Genomic DNA, 12,356 nt, shown 5'->3' on the forward strand with positions numbered 1-12,356 from the left:
TTCTTCCCGCATGGGGAGGAAGCTTTAACCTCCCCTTCTCGGCTATCCTCCATAGTAGACGTAGCGATTCCTCCGGTCTGGATGTGTAGTGCGGTTTCGCTGCCCTCTCCTTCGCCTTTCCTTGAGGGGATTTTGCTGAGCGCCCGGCCAAGCATCTTTGCAATGGTTGGACCAGGCGAGCCTTCAGGAAGTGGCGCCGGACACCTGATTCTCTCCGCCTTGTTGAGCCATTCCTGGCCACGGAGGGATTTTCAGAATTACAATTATGATAAATATGAATGAAGTGTCCGGCTTTAAGGTTACTTACTTGGGTATCTAGGCGATTGCAGCTTAGGCTCGCAACCTCGATGGTGTCCGGACACTTTACTTGTGGTCCAAAGAATAATTTGCACATTCCTTCGAGCTTCAGGCCGAAGAAGTTCTTAATAGTCCGCGGACCCTCCAGATTAAACTCCCACATCTGGAGAGGCCGATGTTTGCACGGCAGCGTCCGCCGGATTAGCATCACTTGCATTATGCTGACAAGATTTATGTCTCTCTCTATGAGCCCCCGGATATGATTCTGCAGTTCTGGTACATCACCAGCAGGCCCATAATTCCGTCCTACGTCGGTCCAAGACGCTAACTATGATGGAGGGCCTGAGCGGAACTCGGGGGCGGCTACCCACTTTGTGCCTCTGGGAGCTGTAACATAAAACCACCTCCGTTGCCACACATCGGATACTTCCGGAAAAGAGCCCTCTAGCCATGGGGCATCCATGTTCTTGCTTATTACGGCACCTCCGCACTCCGCATGTCGCCCCTCGATCATCTTAGGCTTCACATTGAAGGTCTTGAGCCATAAGCCGAAGTGTGGGTTGATGTGGAGAAAAGCCTCGCACACAATAATAAACGACGAGATGTGGAGGATGGCGTCTGGAGCCAGATCATGGAAATCCAAGCCGTAGTAGAACATGAGCCCCCTCACAAAGGGGTCGAGGGTGAGGCCTAGGCCTCGGAGGAAGTGAGGGACGAACACGACGCTCTCATTCGGCTCCGGCGTGGGCATAACTTGCCCTGGAGTAGGAAGCATGTGCTGGATATCGACGGTCAGGTATCCGACCTCCCTAAGCTTAGTAATATCCTCCTCCTGGATCGAGGAGGCCACCCACCGGCCTTTTATGTCGGATCCGGACATACTGGAGGACCTGGGGTGTTGAGGCTTAGGTTTTGAGTGCTGGAGCTCGAGGTGCGAGAAGGAGCAGGAGAGGTGGAAAATAGGTGTAGGCCTCGGCCCCCTTATAAAGAGGATGAATATCAAGAGTCCTCAGCGTGACCGCTTGAGACTTATCCAAAATACACGGAGTCATACCAACGGTCACCGTGGGGTCACACACGCCCATATTGATGAGAGATCCCGCAATAAGAGGAACACGATCTCTGCTTTGGCTGGACGTGCCAATAAAGTCGAGGTGGAGCAGGAAATGTCGGTTCGTGTTGAACCAGGCCACGATGCGGGAGCACGACATACAAAGTTTTCCAGCAGAACAAATTTACCATCTTGCAGATCCGGACACGATCTACGTGTTCGACAAATAACCTTGGAGTATTCGGAGAAGGAACCCGCCTTGCAATGTCGAAGACAAGACTGCACGCTAGACTCATCGTCATTCAAGCCTGGTTCAGGGGCTACTGAGGGAGTCCTGGATTAGGGGGTATCCGGACAGCCGGACTATATACATCGTCCGGACTATCGAAGCGTGAAGACTCAAGACCTCGGCCCGTGTCCAGATGGGACTCTCCTTTGCGTGGAAGACAAGCTTGGCGATCCGGATATCATATTTCCTTCCTTGTAACCGACTCCATGTAAACCCTAGCCCTCTCCGGTGTCTATATAAACCGGAGAGGATGGTCCTTAGAAGGCCGATCACAATTACAATCATACCATCATAGGCTAGCTCTTGGGGTTTAGCCTCTACGATCTCGTGGTAGATCTACTCTTGTACTACTCATATCTTCAATATTAATCAAGAAGGAAGTAGGGTTTTACCTCCATCGAGAGGGCCCAAACCTGGGTAAACATTGTGTCTCTTGCTTCCTGTTACCATCAGCCTAAGACGCACAGATCGGGACCCCCTACCTGAGATCCGCCGGTTTTGACACCGACATAGGGGTCTCCAATTAGGTTGTGGAGATCGACCCAAGCAATTTGACGGGTACCGGTGACCGCCCCAAGGGTTGCCAAAGTGTATGGCTTAGGTGACCGCCCCCAAGGGTTGCCATTTGTACGGGTTCGGTGACCGCCCTCAAGGGTCCCTTAGTGGAATCACGGCATCTTGCATTGTGCGAGGGCGTGAGGAGATTACGGTGGCCCTAGTGGCTTCTTGGGGAGCATTGTGCCTCCACACCGCTCCAAACGGAGATTAGCATCCGCAAGGGTGTGAACTTCGGGATACATCGTCGTCTCCGAGTGCCTCGGTTATCTCTTACCCAAGCCCTTTACTTGTGCACTTTACTTTATGATAGCCATATTGTTCTTTGTGATATATCTTGCTATCACATAGTTGGTTACCTTGCTTAGCATAAGTTGTTGGTGCACATAGGTGAGCCTAGTTGTTGTGGGTTTTGTGCTTGACAAATTAACCATTAGGTTTATTCCGCATTTGTTCAAGCCTCTACCTAATTATTTTAAAATGCCTATTCACCCCCCCCCCCTCTAGGCGACATCCATGATCTTTCAATTTGTATCAGAGCCTCGTCTCTCTTTGTTGGGCTTAACCACCTAGAGAGTAAAGATGTTGACTAGGGGATTAGGTTTCTCAGACACTTAGTTTTGATGGCACAAATTTTGATGTTTGGGTAATTCGCATGCTTAATCTCTTTAGGGTCATGGACCCAAATTTAGAGCGAATTGTAGTTATGGGTTTTTCTCCTCTAAAGGATCCCCAAATATTATCTTTAGAGGATGAGAAAAACTCTTATCTCAATGATCATGCTTCTAATGTTCTTTTCGATGCTTTGAGCAATGTAGTTATATTTCAACTCATGCCGTTCCTGGATGCTCATGAGTTGTGGACAAAGCTTCAAGATAAATATGGTGTGTCCAAGATTTGTAAGGATGATCGTTCTCCCTCCACCTCTGTAACGCCCCGGATTCGATGCGCCAGGTGTCTTCCAGTTATTCGCCGTCGTTGCCATGTCATTTGCTTGCGTGTTGCATTTTGTCATGTCATCATGAGTATTGCATTGCATATGTGTTCGTCTCTGCATCCGTAGCTCCGTTTCGTGCGTGTAATATGTCAAATTGTTCGTCTCAACGAGTACATCATTTCATTCCATTGCATCATATTCATTTGAGGTCATCTAGATGCCTGAATCATCGTTGTAAGAGTGCTTCATGATGTTTTCTGCTGTCTGTTAATAGAACGAGCTCTTTTGTCATTTTTGCCATGATTGATGTGTGCATCCTATGAGGTTGATGTCTACATGTGTTTTGATCTATGCTATGTCTTCTTTACAGAGGTGCTTACCATGTATTTTTGTGATCAATGTGGTGACTAGCACAAGCATGCAAACTAGGCTTCGTGATATTGCTGATTTTAGTCCCTATTCTGCTGTTATTTTGATGTCATGTAAACTTGATGCTACAGAGAGATCCATGCATATTTAGAGTTACTTCATTAAGGGTGTTTTGAACATATGGTTATTGTATATCCATTCATGCCCTTTGTTGCAATTATGGAGTAGTCTAGCATGTCATTTGAGTGCTCTACTTTTGCTTCAAAATGTTTCCTGGCAGATTGTTTACATGTTATTCAATTTAGCCAAGGTTGCTATAGTTGATCCTTGCATGCTATGGACTTGTTCTTGACTTGGTTTGTTTCACAAACTTGTCTTCTTGATGATGCTATGATTATCTTGTCATGCAATGACTTGTGGTGAGTGAATCGAGCTTGTTAAGTAGGGTACTTGATGTTGCTGTTTTGCTAGGCTGAATCTGTTATTCCGTGATGCCATGTAAACATGTTGCTACTAATCATTCTATGCATAATATGGAGATGTTCTATAAATATGTTTTGATATACATGTCATCCTATAACCATCCATGCCCCTGGTAGCAGTTATAGCTTGCGGTAGCTTGTTCATATCTTGCTCTAAAGTTGCTTCATAATGTTGCTGCCAGCCTGTTAACATTAAGTTCAGTTGTTTCCATGTGTTTTCCTAGTGATCCATGCACCCTATGACCTTTATATTGCCATGATTAGCTTCACAAACATGGCTTCTTACTATTGGTTGTCTTTCCATGCCATGTATTGCTCTGTGGTGAGTGGTGCAAACTCATCTACATGCCTTCATAATTCTGTTTCTGCCATGTATGAATCTGTAATATAACTTGCCATGTTTACGTGGGTGCCATCATATTTTCTGTTCCTTTTTGGCTTATGGTCAGTAAGGGACTCTTGTTCTATGCATTTAGTAGATTCATGCTATGACTTTGTTTTCCATTATAAGTTCTTGTAACATGTTGTTTGATAGCTCTAAACATTGCATCGTGATGTTATTTTCTGCAAAGTCTGAATTGTTATTACTTGCAATCTTACCATGTGTGTTTGAGCATGTTCTAGTAGTTTCTGGAGATAGCTCAGTGTTCATGTTTTGTAATGCTTTACCTGTACATCATGTCCATGCCTTTCATTTTCATATTGAGGTGTTGTAGCATGTTGTTTTGATGTTTGCAATATGCCTAGTTGCTGTTTTGGACAGTTTGTCCTTTAAACTTGTTCCATATGTGTGTGTTGAACCGTTGCTCCGTTTTGAGTGTGCTCTATATGAAACTTGCTTAGAATTGCATGTAGTTTCATATTATCATGTTGCATCCTTGTTTTGAGGTGTTTTCTTGATGTTTGGGTGCATTTTGCATCAATGTCATGTTTAACTTGTGTTGCTCATATCTTCTAGGCTGTAGCTCCGAACTAAATGAACTTTATACGTAACTTGACTAGAATCTTGTGTAGATCATCTTTGTGCATCTTAACTTGCTGTTTAACAACTTGAACATAAGGTTTATTCAGATCTGGACCAATTTCGAAATTTGCATATGAGGACTTACCGGAATTGTTATATGTTGTTCCCGGCCTCATTTAAACTTCTCTTGATGTGTTGCTCTTGTTTGCATCATCTTTTGCTATGAGTAGCTTCATGTAGCTTTGTCATGCATCATGCTTGTTTGTGCATCATGTCTTGTTCATGTGTGGTGTGTTTACTATGTTGTGTGCTTCTTCTTGTTAGTTCCTGTTTCATTGCGATCGTGAGGATTCGTTCGTCTACGCTTGGCTCGGCTTCATCCGTTCGTCTTCTTCATGGACTCGTTCTTCTTCCTTGCGGGATTTCAGGCAAGATGACCGCTACCCTGGATCTCACTACTATCATTGCTATGCTAGTTGCTTCGTTCTATCGCTATGCTGTGTTACCTATCTTTTGCTCATCAAGCCTCCCATATTGCCATGAACCTCTAACCTTTGACACCTTTCCTATGCAAAGCGTTGTTTGGCTATGTTACCGCTTTTGCTCAGCCCCTCTTATAGCGTTGCTAGTTGCAGGTGAAGTTGAAGATTGCTCCATGGTGGACAGGATTTTGGTTGGGATATCACAATATCTCTTATATTATTAATGCATCTATATACTTGGTAAAGGGTGGAAGACTCGGCCTTATGCCTGGTGTTTTGTTCCACTCTTGCCGCCCTAGTTTCCGTCATACCGGTGTTATGTTTCCGGATTTTGCGTTCCTTACGCGGTCGGGTGATTTATGGGACCCCCTTGACAGTTCGCTTTGAATAAAACTCCTCCAGCAAGGCCCAACCTTGGTTTTACCATTTGCCTCACCTAGCCCTTTTTCCCTTGGGAGTCGCGCTCTCGAGGGTCATCTTTATTTTATCCCCCCGGGCCAGTGCTCGTTGTAAGTGTTGGTCCAACCTGTCAACCGCCGGTGGCCACCAGGGGCAACTCTGGGCTGGCCTACCGGAAGTTTGGACAATCCGGTGTGCCCTGAGAACGAGATATGTGCAGCTCCTATCGGGATTTGTCGGCACAGCGGGAGGCTTTGCTGGTCTTGTTTTACCATTGTCGAAATGTCTTGTAAACCGGGATTCCGAGTCTGATCGGGTCTTCCTGGGAGAAGGTCTATTCCTTCGTTGATCGCGAGAGCTTGTCATGGGCTAAGTTGGGACACCCCTGCAGGGTATAATCTTTCGAAAGCCGTGCCTGCGGTTATAGGCAGATGGGAATTTGTTAATGTCCGGTTGTAGATAACTTGACACCAGAACCGAATTAAAATGCATCAACCGCGTGTGTAGCCGTGATGGTCTCTTTTCGGCGGAGTCCGAGAAGTGAACACGGTTTCTGGGTTATGTTTGACATAAGTAGGAGTTCAGGATCACTTCTTGATCATTGCTAGCATCACGACCGTTCCTTTGCTTCTCTTCTCGCTCTTATTTGCGTATGTTAGCCACCATATCTTGCTTAGTCACTGCTGCAGCCTCACCACTTTGCCCTTCCTTTCCTTTTAGCTTTGCTAGTCTTGATACCCATGGTAAAGGGATTGCTGAGTCCTCGTGGCTCACAGATTACTACAACAGCAGTTGCAGGTACAGGTTGTGCGATGATCATGATGCGAGAGCGATGCTTGCTTGCATTGAGTTCTTCTTCTGCTTCTTCTTCGATCAGGGGATAGGTTCCAGGTCGGCAACCTGGGCTAGCAGGGTGGATGTCGTTTGAGTTTCTATTTGTGTTTCATCCGTAGTCGGATGATGCTCTTATGTATTGTGATGTTGTATTCGTGTGGCATTGTATGCCTTATGTATGTGTCCCCATATATTATGTAATGTTGATGTAATGATATCCACCTTGCAAAAGCGTTTCAATATGCGGGTCTATCCTTGGTGGGACCTTCGAGTTCCTTTTGGATAGGGTCGCATATTGGGCGTGACAAGTTGGTATCAGAGCCACGACCGACCCTAGGAGCCCCTTGATTGATCGTGTAGTTTGGTCGATGTTGAGTCTAGAATAAACTGTTTTCGGAGTCTAGTTATATCGGAGAGTAGGAATTCTTTTTACTCCTCAGTCCCCTTCGTCGCTCTGGTAAGGAATCTTGACGTAGGTGTTTTGAATTACTTCTCTTCCCATTCAAATTTTTCTTTAGGATCACGCAATTGGTTTTCCGATCGTTGGTTCTCAGCTCTTTTGATCTGGTGCATTTCTCGTCAAGTTGACTCAAGCCTCTTCATCTTTGAGTTCAATCCTCAGTTGTTTTCTTTTCCCACCCACCCTCCCTTTTTCATCTCAGAACTGGAGTCCGTAATAGAGTATCCATCCTACTCGTGTGAAGTTTTTGCTCTCTCTCCTCAATGATTTTCAACCGGTGTTTTTCTCTTCAAGATATTCGTCGGTTCCCCCTTCCAAGTTGCCTTTGTTTTCCCGCCCTCCCACCCTTTTTATTCCCGGAGTCTGACTCTCTCTCGACAATCTATTTCATTCGTGTGGAGCCTCTTCAGTCTTTCGTCAATTGTTTCAACCGGTGAATTCTCTTTTGTTTGACATTCCTCATCTCTTTTCCGGTGGACTCAATTCAAGTTTTTCGGGTGATCACATTCTTTTCTTTCGATCAAGTGTTCTCCCTGCTCGTTTGGCTCTCGCCATTCAATCATTCCGGAGTTCTAGACATCTCAAGAGATTCACCTGTGTTTGAATTAATTCTAGGTTGTCACCTCATTCAAATATTTCAATTGTTCCGGTGCATCACCTATCTGTTCATCAATCCTTTTCAACGGTGTTATCTCTTCAGTGGGCCCTAACCCACAGGTCTTTTTCCAGGATCTTACCTGACTCTTCTAATTTCCCCGGAGTATTCTCAATTCTTTTCAAGTGTGACGTAAAAATGGATCCCATCAGTCACATGCCTTCTCCAAGATCGTTTCTTAATCATTTCATTGTTGGCTCAACCTCTTTGCTTTCCATTCTCCCGGAGTATCTCAGTATTTTGGTGGTGTTCCTCGTCATCATTTGAAGACCGAAGAAGAGTTTTCCTCCAAATCATGTCCATTCTTCTGAAGATTCATGGTTCTAGTTTCATGCTATCATCTCAAATTATTCCATTTGTCACATATTCTTTTCATCCATCCGGAGTATGTCAGGAGTTGTTTTTCCATTTCTTTTCACCGGAGGCCATCATTCCAGTAGAATTCTTCGTCCTCTCATATCAGCTACCGTTATCCAATTATCCCGGTGCTTCGTTCAAGTGTTCTTTAATCAGTTCATGATCTCTTTATTCTTTTGCATCTAAATCCCCTCTAGCATAGTTGGTCTTCTAATTCTTCCTGGTGATTTATTCTTTTTCATCAGTCATTTTTCGAATTCTTACGGTGGTTCATTCAGATTCTTTTTCCTTTGTCATCATATTAATCCTTTCATTCTTTCCAATCCTACCGGTGGTTCATGAAGACCTTCTCAAGTTTGCGACATGTCACTTCTCAATCCTTTTCAAGAAGAATAAGTAATATGCAAAAATCCATTGTTGGTCATCAATTTAATTTGATGAAGGATAAGCATAATATAAATCTTATTCTTATTTCATCCAAGTGAGTAATCCCTTCCTTCGGAGTTTGTTCTTGATGAATAAATTCTAGTTTCAATTGTTTTCATCTTTGCTTTTCCGGAGTTCAATTTCCTCGGCCATCTCGTCGAAACCTCCATCTAAATCATCGCAAGCTTTAATCTTATTCTTTCATCCTTCATTGAATCTCGTCATCCTTTTGTTACCGGAGTTCTTCATGGTGGTTCTTCATGATTTAATTCATTCTTCAAGAGTTCATCAAGTTCATTCTTTCGTTGTTGATTTTCTCAACAACTCCAGTCAATCCTTCCTTCTAAGTTATTTTCATTTCATTCTTTCAATTCTTCCGGAGGCATTGCGTTGTTTATCTCATCAAGTGTCATCTCGTCTTCTGAAGTTCGTGTTCTATTCATTCCATTTTCAACCAGAGTGCTGCCTAAATCCTTTCAGTCTTATTCGTTTCTTATCTCGTTCTAACCGGAGTGGTTTCATAGTCTATCTGATTCCGTGAGATTTCAATTCTCGTCATTCTCGTCGTTCCTCTCTTCTTCTCGAGTGCTCTCGATTCTTTGCTTCTTCTCTTGAGTTCTTGTTTCTCCTCATCCCTTCTATCTTCCGTCTCGGTCCTAAGATCTCGGGACGAGATCTCTTGTTAGTGGAGGAGTGTTGTAACGCCCCGGATTCGATGTGCCAGGTGTCTGCCAGTTATTCGCCGTTGTTGCCATGTCATTTGCTTGTGTGTTGCATTTTGTCATGTCATCATGAGTATTGCATTGCATACGTGTTCGTCTCTACATCCGTAGCTCCGTTTCGTGCGTGTAATATGTCAAATTGTTCGTCTCAACGAGTACATCATTTCATTCCATTGCATCATATTCATTTGAGGTCATCTAGATGCCTGAATCATCGTTGTAAGAGTGCTTCATGATGTTTTCTGCTGTCTGTTAACAGAACAAGCTCTTTTGTCATTTTTGCCATGATTGATGTGTGCATCCTATGAGGTTGATGTCTACATGTGTTTTGTTCTATGCTATGTCTTCTTTACAGAGGTGCTTACCATGTATTTTTGTGATCAATGTGGTGACTAGCACAAGCATGCAAACTAGGCTTCGTGATATTGCTGATTTTAGTCCCTGTTCTGCTGTTATTTTGATGTCATGTAAACTTGATGCTACAGAGAGATCCATGCATATTTAGAGTTACTTCATTAAGGGTGTTTTGAACATATGGTTATTGTATATCCATTCATGCCCTTTGTTGCAATTATGGAGTAGTCTAGCATGTCATTTGAGTGCTCTACTTTTGCTTCAAAATGTTTCTTGGCAGATTGTTTACATGTTATTCAATTTAGCCAAGGTTGCTATAGTTAATCCTTGCATGCTATGGACTTGTTCTTGACTTGGTTTGTTTCACAAACTTGTCTTCTTGATGATGCTATGCTTATCTTGTCATGCAATGACTTGTGGTGAGTGAATCGAGCTTGTTAAGTAGGGTACTTGATGTTGCTGTTTTGCTAGGCTGAATCTGTTATTTCGTGTTGCCATGTAAACATGTTGCTACTAATCATTCTATGCATAATCTGGAGATGATCTATAAATATGTTTTGATATACATGTCATACTCTAACCATCCATGCTCCTGGTAGCAGTTATAGCTTGCTGTAGCTTGTTCATATCTTACTCTCAAGTTGCTTCATAACGTTGCTGTCAGCCTGTTAACATTAAGTTCAGTTGTTTCTATGTGTTTTTCTAGTGATCCATGCACCCTATGACCTTGCTATTGCCATGCTTAGCTTCACAAACATGTTTTCTTACTGTTGGTTGCCTTGCCATGCCATGCATTGCTCTGTGGTGAGTGATACAAGCTCATCTACATGCCTTCATAATTCTGTTTCTGCCATGTATGAATCTGTAATATAACTTGCCATGTTTACGTGCGTGCCATCATATTTTCTGTTCCTTTTTGGCTTATGGTCACTAAGGGACTCTTGTTCTATGCATTTAGTAGATTCATGCCATACCTTTTTTTTCATTATAGGTTCCTGTAACATGTTGTTTGATAGCTCTAAATATTGCATCGTGATGTTATTTTCTGCAATGTCTGAATTGTTATTACTTGCAATCTTACCATGTGTGTTTGAGCATGTTCTAGTAGTTTCTGGAGATAGCTCAGTGTTCATGTTTTGTAATGCTTTACCTATACATCATGTCCATGCCTTTTGTTTTCATATTGAGGTGTTGTAGCATGTTGTTTTGATGTTTGCAATATGCCTAGTTGCTGTTTTGGACAGCTTGTCCTTTAAACTTGTTCCATGTGTGTGTGTTGAACCATTGCTCCGTTTTGAGTGTGCTCTATATGAAACTTGCTTAGAATTTCATGTAGTTTCATATTATCATGTTGCATCCTTGTTTTGAGGTGTTTGCTTGATGTTTGGGTGCATTTTGCATCAATGCCATGTTTAACTTGTGTTGCTCATATCTTCTAGGCCGTAGCTCCGAACTAAATGAACTTTATATGTAACTTGACTAGAATCTCGTGTAGATCATCTTTGTGCATCTTAACTTGCTGTTTAACAACTTGAACATAAGGTTTATTCAGATCTGGACCAATTTCGAAATTTGCATATGAGGACTTACCGGAATTGTTATATGTTGTTCCCGGCCTCATTTAAACTTCTCTTGATGTGTTGCTCTTGTTTGCATCATCTTTTGCCATGAGTAGCTTAATGTAGCTTTGTCATGCATCATGCGTGTTTGTGCATCATGTCTTGTTCATGTGTGGTGTGTTTACTATGTTGTGTGCTTCTTCTTGTTAGTTCATGTTTCATTGCGATCGTGAGGATTCGTTCGTCTACGCTTGGCTCGGCTTCATCCGTTCATCTTCTTCATGGACTCGTTCTTATTTCTTGCGGGATTTCAGGCAAGATGACCGCTACCCTGGATCTCACTACTATCATTGCTATGCTAGTTGCTTCATTCTATCGCTATGTTGCGTTACCTATCTTTTGCTCATCAAGCCTCCCATATTGCCATGAACCTCTAACTTTTGACACCTTTCCTATGCAAAGCGTTGTTTGGCTATGTTACCGCTTTTGCTCAGCCCCTCTTATAGCGTTGCTAGTTGCAGGTGAAGTTGAAGATTGCTCCATGGTGGACAGGATTTTGGTTGGGATATCACAATATCTCTTATATTATTAATGCATCTATATACTTGGTAAAGGGTGGAAGACTCAGCCTTATGCCTGGTGTTTTGTTCCACTCTTGCCGCCCTAGTTTCCGTCATACCGGTGTTATGTTCCCGGATTTTGCGTTCCTTACGCAGTCGGGTGATTTATGGGACCCCCTTGACAGTTCGCTTTGAATAAAACTCCTCCAGCAAGGCCCAACCTTGGTTTTACCATTTGCCTCACCTAGCCCTTTTTCCCTTGGGAGTCGCGCTCTTGAGGGTCATCTTTATTTTATCCCCCCCGGGCCAGTGCTCGTTGTGAGTGTTGGTCCAACCTGTCAACCGCCGGTGGCCACCAGGGGCAACTCTGGGCTGGCCTACCGGAAGTTTGGACAATCCGGTGTGCCCTGAGAACGAGATATGTGCAGCTCCTATCAGGATTTGTCGGCACAGCGGGAGGCTTTGCTGGTCTTGTTTTACCATTGTCAAAATGTCTTGTAAACCGGGATTCCGAGTCTGATCGGGTCTTCCTGGGAGAAGGTCTATTCCTTCGCTGATCGCGAGAGCTTGTCATGGGCTAAGTTGGGACACCCCTACAGGGTAT

The sequence above is a fragment of the Triticum aestivum genome, chromosome 3B, assembly GCF_018294505.1.
Source record: "Triticum aestivum cultivar Chinese Spring chromosome 3B, IWGSC CS RefSeq v2.1, whole genome shotgun sequence".
Classification (NCBI taxonomy): Eukaryota; Viridiplantae; Streptophyta; class Magnoliopsida; order Poales; family Poaceae; genus Triticum; species Triticum aestivum.